The sequence below is a fragment of the Anguilla rostrata genome, chromosome 2 (genome assembly GCF_018555375.3).
Source record: "Anguilla rostrata isolate EN2019 chromosome 2, ASM1855537v3, whole genome shotgun sequence".
In the NCBI taxonomy this organism is placed as follows: Eukaryota; Metazoa; Chordata; class Actinopteri; order Anguilliformes; family Anguillidae; genus Anguilla; species Anguilla rostrata.
Genome location: NC_057934.1, coordinates 32,976,250 through 32,984,650, shown reverse-complemented (window position 1 = coordinate 32,984,650; position 8,401 = coordinate 32,976,250).

Genomic DNA, 8,401 nt, shown 5'->3' with positions numbered 1-8,401 from the left:
TGGCCGGAGGGTTTCTATCCTCCAATCCCGCAGGGAGGCTGTGCCTCCCACCTCACGCCGTGAAAATCAAACCTGACTCAAGGCACTGCACGAGGGCGTGGCCACACGCATCAAGCCCCGCCCACACACAGCCCCTGTTCTGTCATAAGATTCTGAATGATGTGCATGAGAACGGTGTGGAGGGGATGAATTTGGCAGGGAGCTCTCCCCCATCCCCCCTCCCCACCAGCCTGCTGCTGGAAGCGGAGAGATCGTTCCTCTTTGATGTGCGCGGGACAGCATTACGGATGCCTTTTTTTTACAAAAACGCTTTCTCACTGGAAAGGAAGGAGATTACCAGTCGAAACTTTCTTCTCTTTCTCTTTTTGTTTGTGTGGTAATTCTCTGAGGCTCCCGTGGTTGCGAGCTGTGTTGAGGCAGAATGTAGGTCATCCGTTCCGCTGGCTCCCTCGCTAGATTAGAGGGGTGGGGGAGGCGGCCGCGAATGCGCTTCCCGCCCCTCCCTCCGCCCGTACCCGTCCAGACCCCTCCGCTGCCATGCCAGCTTCTGGCGCCTCTCTCTCCGGGGGGATTCTGGGAACATTATTCATGAGAAACTATTACACAACCGTTAGGTCCTGAAATGAATGTATTGTATCTTTCTTTCGTTCTCCAGGATGAAAACAGAACTCTTGCTTTGTGCTCTCAGTGGTAAGCCAAAGGTCTAAGTTTAGGTCAGCGTCCTGACCAAGGTCAGAGCCTAACTGAGGACTCTTTAAAGATGATACACGTGGGAAATACAGTACCCACTGAAAGCTGTACTACATTTCCCATGGGTTCAGCAAGCATCACTGTTCCAACCGTAGATTTGTAGATTACCAGAAGATGAAGGTCTTTATTGGTTCTGCTACACAGCAGTTCTTGTGTTAAAATACTGATATGTAACACTGGTCCTGTACGTGATACACGTGTATGCGTATTGTAACAAGGCTAGCTGCTGTCCACCACCCTCGGCCAATAGGACGTCATGATAAACACTCGAAGAAGTAAAGCTGTCGTGGGTGTCCATGCCATTCTTCAACGTTCAGGTCATATCTCCACCTGGTGCACAATCAAACCTGCTCTGGTCGATTCTCCCCCTCTGTCCTGGCTCGCGCTAGCGCATAGCCAACAGCGAGCGTGAACCCAAACTGAGGGACCGTTCCACCCCGGTGACGAGCACCCGCTCCGTCTCGTGACCAACAAGACCCAGTGGGGTCACAAGCTGCCAGTGTCCCACCAGCTGCTCAGTGCTGTACAGTATGTATTCACCACAGCCTGCTATGCGTACAGTATGATTCACACCAGCTGCCAGGCCTTACGTATGTATCCACACAGCTGCTCAGTGCGTACAGTAGTTCTCACACACAGCTGCATGCCAGTATGATCTCACACAGCCTAGCGTACTAGTATCACACACAGCCTGTCATGCGTAAGTTGTATTCACACACAGCGGGCCTGCGAGTACTCCCCACGCCTCTGTACAGTATGATCTACACACAGCTCCGGCGACAGTATGTTTCAAAGCTCCACTGTAAGTATGAAACAATTCATCTCAGTCACAACGCTGCTCAGTGCCTGTTTGTCAAGTCTAGTCTGTCATTGTTCTAACAAGCCTGTCAGTGCCTGACAGTATGTATCCCCACGCGCTCAGCCCTTCTCCCCGCCTCGTGCCTGTACAGTAGTATCTCACACCAGCTGCTCAGTCCTGTACGATTTCTCAACACACCTGCTCAGTCCTGACAGTATGTATTCAACCAGCCTCTCAGGTATGTATCTACACACTGTCTCTGCTTGTTCTACAGCTGCAGTCTGTCAGTGTATCACCAAGCTGCTCAGGCGACATGTATCTACACAGCTGCTAGTGCGACAGGAAACACAGCGTCGTGCTCGTTCATCTCACACACAGTGCTCAGCCGTACATATGTATCTCACCAAGGTCGGCCTTAGAGTTCCAACAGCTGTATCTTAATATATCTCACACACTGTAGGCTGTACGTGTATTACACCTGTCAGTGTGTACAGTATGATCTCAACACAGCCTGCTGGCTGTCGTGACTCACACACAGCCTGCTCAGTGCTGTACAGTAGACTAACACAGCGCTCAGTGCCTGTAAGTTGTTTCCCCACGCCTGCTGACGATGTTTCACACAAGCTGTCATCCTGACGTATGTATCCACACGCCCTAGTCCTTATGTTCTCACACAGCCGCGTGCCTGTACAGTAGACTCACCACAGCCTGCTCATTGTCGTTGTATCCCGGAGGTAAGTAGATCACACACAGCTGCATGCTGCTTGCTACACGCTCAGTGCGTAAGTATGATCCACAACAGCGCTCAGGCGTCGTAGTTTAAGCTGCTCGGTTCAGTATTTCTCAACACAGCTGCTCAGTGCCTGTACAGTGTATCTACACAAGCGCAGTCCTCGGTCTCCACCGGGCCAGTGCGTACAGTATGTTCTCACACAGCGTCAGGCTTACGTTCCGTGTGCTGTACATATGATCTCACCAGCTGTCAGTGCTGTCGTAGTTCCCACAGCCGTCAGGCCTGCAGTATGTTCTCCAACAGCTGCTCAGTGCCTGACAGTATGTATCTCACACACAGCGCTCATGCTGTACAGTATGTACTCACAACGCCTGCTCAGGCCTGTACAGTAGTATCTCACACACAGCCTGCTCAGTGCTGTACATATGTATCTCACACACAGCTGCTCAGTGCCGTACAGTATTATCTCACACACCTGTCAGTGCTGTACAGTTGTATCTCACACACAGCTGCTCGTCTGTGTGCTCAACAGCCTCTCAGTGCCTGTACAGTATGTATCTCACAACAGCTGCTCAGTGCCTGTACAGTATGTATTCACACCAGCAAGCTGCTCAGCTGCTCAGAAGTGTCTCAAACACGTGTATCTACGTATGTTACATGTCCACACACAGCCTGCTCAGTGCCTGTACAGTATGTATCTCACACACAGCCTGCTCAGTGCTGTACAGTATGTATCTCACACACAGCCTGCTCAGTGCCTGTACAGTATGTATCTCACACACAGCCTGCTCAGTGCCTGTACAGTATGTATCTCACACACAGCCTGCTCATGCCTGTACAAGTATGTATCTCACACACAGCCTGCTCAGTGCCTGTACAGTATGTATCTCACACACAGCCTGCTCAGTGCCTGTACAGTATGTATACTACACACAGCTCAGTGCCTGTACAGTAGTATCTCACACACCCTCCAGTGCTACAGTATGTATCTCACACACAGCCTGCTCATGCCTGTACAGTATGTATCTCACACACAGCCTGCTCAGTGCCTGTACAGTATGTATCTCACACACAGCCTGCTCAGTGCCTGTACAGTATGTATCTCACACACAGCCTGCTCAGTGCCTGTACAGTATGTATCTCACACACAGCTGCTCAGTGCCTGTACAGTATGTATCCACACACAGCCTGCTCAGTGCCTGTACAGTATGTATCTCACACACAGCCTGCTCAGTGCCTGTACAGTATGTATCTCACCACAGCCTGCTCAGTGCCTGTACAGTATGTATCTCACACACAGCCTGCTCAGTGCCTGTACAGTATGTATCTCACACACAGCCTGCTCAGTGCCTGTACAGTATGTATCTCACACACAGCCTGCTCAGTGCCTGTATGTATCTCACACACAGCCTGCTCAGTGCCTGTACAGTATGTATCTCACACACAGCCTGCTCAGTGCCTGTACAGTATGTATCTCACACACAGCCTGCTCAGTGCCTGTACAGTATGTATCTCACACACAGCCTGCTCAGTGCCTGTACAGTATGTATCTCACAACAGCCTGCTCAGTGCCTGTACAGTATGTATCTCACACACAGCCTGCTCAGTGCCGTACAGTATGTATCTCACACACAGCTGCTCAGTGCCTGTACAGTATGTATCTCACACACAGCCTGCTCAGTGCCTGTACAGTATGTATCTCACACACAGCTGCTCAGTGCCTGTACAGTATGTATCTCACACACAGCCTGCTCAGTGCCTGTACAGTATGTATCTCACACACAGCCTGCTCAGTGCCTGTACAGTATGTATCTCACACACAGCCTGCTCAGTGCCTGTACAGTATGTATCTCACACACAGCCTGCTCAGTGCCTGTACAGTATGTATCTCACACACAGCCTGCTCAGTGCCTGTACAGTATGATCTCACACACAGCCTGCTCAGTGCCTTACAGTATGTATCCACAACAGCCTGCTCAGTGCCGACAGTAGTATCTCACACACAGCCTGCTCAGTGCCTGAAGTGTATCTCACACACAGCTCTCAGTGCCTTGTTCTCCACACGCCGCTCATGTTACAGTGTATTCACACACAGCGCTCAGTGCTGTGTGTCCACACACTGTCATGCTGGTAGTATCCACACACCTGCTCAGCTACAGTATGTCCCACACAGCCTGCTAGTGCTGTACGTATGTATCTCACACACAGCTGCTCGTGCCTGTACAGTATGTTTCACACACAGCCTGCTCAGGCCTGTACAGTATGTATCTCACACACAGCCTGCTCAGTGCTGTACAGTATGTATCTCACACACAGCCTGCTCAGTGCCTGTACAGTATGTATCTCACACACAGCCTGCTCAGTGCCTGTACAGTATGTATCTCACACACAGCCTGCTCAGTGCCTGTACAGTATGTATCTCACACACAGCTGCTCAGTGCCTGTACAGTAGTATCTCCACACAGCCTGCTCATGCCTGTACAGTATGTATCTCACACACAGTCTGCTCAGTGCCTGTACAGTATGTATCTCACACACAGCCTGCTCAGTGCCTGTACAGTATGTATCTCACACACAGTCTGCTCAGTGCCTGTACAGTATGTATCTCACACACAGCCTGCTCAGTGCCTGTACAGTATGTATCTCACACACAGCCTGCTCAGTGCCTGTACAGTATGTATCTCACACACAGCCTGCTCAGTGCCTGTATGTATCTCACACACAGCCTGCTCAGTGCCTGTACAGTATGTATCTCACACACAGCCTGCTCAGTGCCTGTACAGTATGTATCTCACACACAGCCTGCACAGCGCCTGTACAGTATGTATCTCACACACAGCCTGCTCAGTCCCTGTATGTATCTCACACACAGCCTGCTCAGTGCCTGTACAGTATGTATATCACACACAGCCTGCTCAGCGCCTGTACAGTATGTATCTCACACACAGCCTGCTCAGTGCCTGTACAGTATGTATCTCACACACAGTCTGCTCAGTGCCTGTACAGTATGTATATCACACACAGCCTGCTCAGCGCCTGTACAGTATGTATCTCACACACAGCCTGCTCAGTGCCTGTACAGTATGTATCTCACACACAGCCTGCTCAGTGCCTGTACAGTATGTATCTCACACACAGCCTGCTCAGTGCCTGTACAGTATGTATCTCACACACAGCCTGCTCAGTGCCTGTACAGTGTGTATTTCACGCACTCACCAGCAGGGCCTCTTATTCACGCTGATAGGAACAGTTTACAGGGCTTCACTTCTCTGATGGAATGACGGCGCTTAAGGATTTGTTTCATCTCAGGCTCCAGTGCGTTTAGTACACAAGTCAGGGGTACGCTGTTCGATTGTTCCGTCCATGAAATGGAGGTTTTTAATTGGGCAAGAATATGAGTTGTCGCTAACTTGTATTACTTTAGTGTCTGCATGTTCAGATACATGGACTTGAGACCGTTACCATTGTGCAATGTGTTTTTTATACAGTGGAATTTGCTGGTACATTTTCTTAACTTACACATTAGTTTCAGGTGCACTGGAGAAAACAGTGAATAAAATAATATAATAAAATAATTTACTATGCGCTAACCACCTCAGTATTCTGTCCTTTGGAACTGAAGGTTAAGTGATGGAACACTGGATTTGCTAAGAGTACAAATGCAAAGAATACAAATGAGTACCGGGAACATTTCCTTCCTGCTCTCAGGATTGATCTTTACCATCTCCACTTTGCTGCACCTTTGTACTTTGGATATTTTATGTGTGTGTGCGTGCATCCTCATGCATGCTGTGTGTGTGTGTATGTGTGTGTGTGTGTGTGCTTGCATGTGTGTGTGCTTGCGTGTGTGTGTGCGTGTGTGTGTGTGTGTGTGTGTGTGTGTGTGCGTGTGTGCTTGTGTGTGTGTGTGTGTGTGTGTGTGTGTGTGTGTGTGTGCTTGCATGTGTGTGTGCTTGCGTGTGTGTGTGTGTGTGTGTGTGCGTGTGTGTGTGTGTGTGTGCTTGTGTGTGCGTGTGTGTGTGTGTGGAGCTGTCTGGTACAGTGTGCTCAGTAGCAGTCAGTGCTCAGCTCCTCTCTAACACGATGTGACAGGGCAGAAATACCACCGCCGCTGTTCCTGCCCACCCACCGCCTCCATGCCACGCAAGGCTCTCATTGGCTGCCTATGCTACTCCAATCTGCTTAGAAACAGAACCTTCCCTACCATCTAGTTCATCTCCTACAGCTCCTGGGCCAACTTTTAATCAGATGCGCGCACATAAGATTTCAAACTTCGCCCTGTTTCCCTGGATTTGGTGAGGACAGTTTTTTTCTTTTGAGTCTCTGCTGTAGACCAAATGCAAAGCCGAGATGACAGCCTAATCTGCTGTTCCTAAAACACAGGTCATAGCTGTCACATTGCGCTTACAGCTGCAGTGTGTCCATGTTATAATGCAATAAGGTGGGGGGGGGGGGGGTGCTGCCAGATGCGTTCAGAGACGCTATGTTCTGGCATTATCAGTTAAGGCTTCAGTGCTCTTGGACTGCATTCATCTTAGGTCTTAGCTGCTTGACATTGGTCCCAAACTTATGATAACTGTTTTCCCTGAAGGCATTGACGAAACCAGCGTTACCAAACCAACAGGACCTCTTTCTGTGATCTCATTTATTAAGATTAATTAAGATATTCCTTTTATCCTCCTGAATGGGCTCTACCAATGCATTAACTGCATAGCACTCTTTAACAGTGTGGAGCTGATTTATTCCTGACTGTATCTAATACTGAAGCAGTGTGCAGCTGATGTATTTAAACTGTATCTAATACTGAAGCAGTGTGCAGCTGATGTATTTAAACTGTATCTAATACTGAAGCAGTGTGGAGCTGATGTATTTAAACTGTATCTAATATTGAAGCAGTGTGCAGCTGATGTATTCCTGACTGTATCTAATACTGAAGCAGTGTGGAGCTGATGTCTTCCTCATTGTATCTAATACTGAAGCAGTGTGGAGCTGATGTCTTTAAACTGTATCTAATACTGAAGCAGTGTGGAGCTGATGTCTTTAAACTGTATCTAATACTGAAGCAGTGTGGAGCTGATGTATTTAAACTGTATCTAATACTGAAGCAGTGTGGAGCTGATGTCTTTAAACTGTATCTAATACTGAAGCAGTGTGGAGCTGATGTATTTAAACTGTATCTAATACTGAAGCAGTGTGGAGCTGATGTATTTAATCTGTATCTAATACTGAAGCAGTGTGGAGCTGATGTCTTCCTGACTGTATCTAATACTGAAGCAGTGTGGAGCTGATGTCTTCCTGACTGTATCTAATACTGAAGCAGTGTGGAGCTGATGTCTTTAAACTGTATCTAATACTGAAGCAGTGTGCAGCTGATGTCTTCCTGACTGCATCTAATACTGAAGCAGTGTGCAGCTGATGTATTCCTGACTGTATCTAATACTGAAGCAGTGTGCAGCTGATATCTTCCTGACTGTATCTAATACTGAAGCAGTGTGCAGCTGATGTCTTCCTCACTGTATCTAATACTGAAGCAGTGTGGAGCTGATGTCTTCCTCACTGTATCTAATACTGAAGCAGTGTGCAGCTGATGTCTTCCTGACTGTATCTAATACTGAAGCAGTGTGCAGCTGATGTCTTCCTCACTGTATCTGACACAATGAGGCAGCATGGAGGCTTCATCCGCCCGGCTGCGTCTCAGATGGAGAGCTGGCAGGTGCCAGTGGTCCCCGAGCCTCACAGCAACGTGCGAGGCAGCCGCACGGAAACAACCTGCTTCCCATTAGCCTGGATTCCCATTGACTGGGTGACACAGAAGTGAAAAAAGGATGAAGGGAAGTGCTAATGCTTTCTAAAGGCGTCTTGCCTGTCAGCAGCGCTCAGCGCACCACGCCCTTCACAGCCAGATGGGCACTGGCCTTTAACGAATGATGTCATCTGGGACTTATTTTGTGTGTGTGCACGTGCATGTACACGTATATGCCCGCGCATGTACATGCACGATAGCGGAATACCCTCTTGGTATTTCCCCTTAAAATAGCCAATCAATATGTTTGCTTATTGGTTGTTTTGTTTAGAGGGCCATACAAATGTCAAATTTTGTGTGTGTGCGTGTGTGTGTG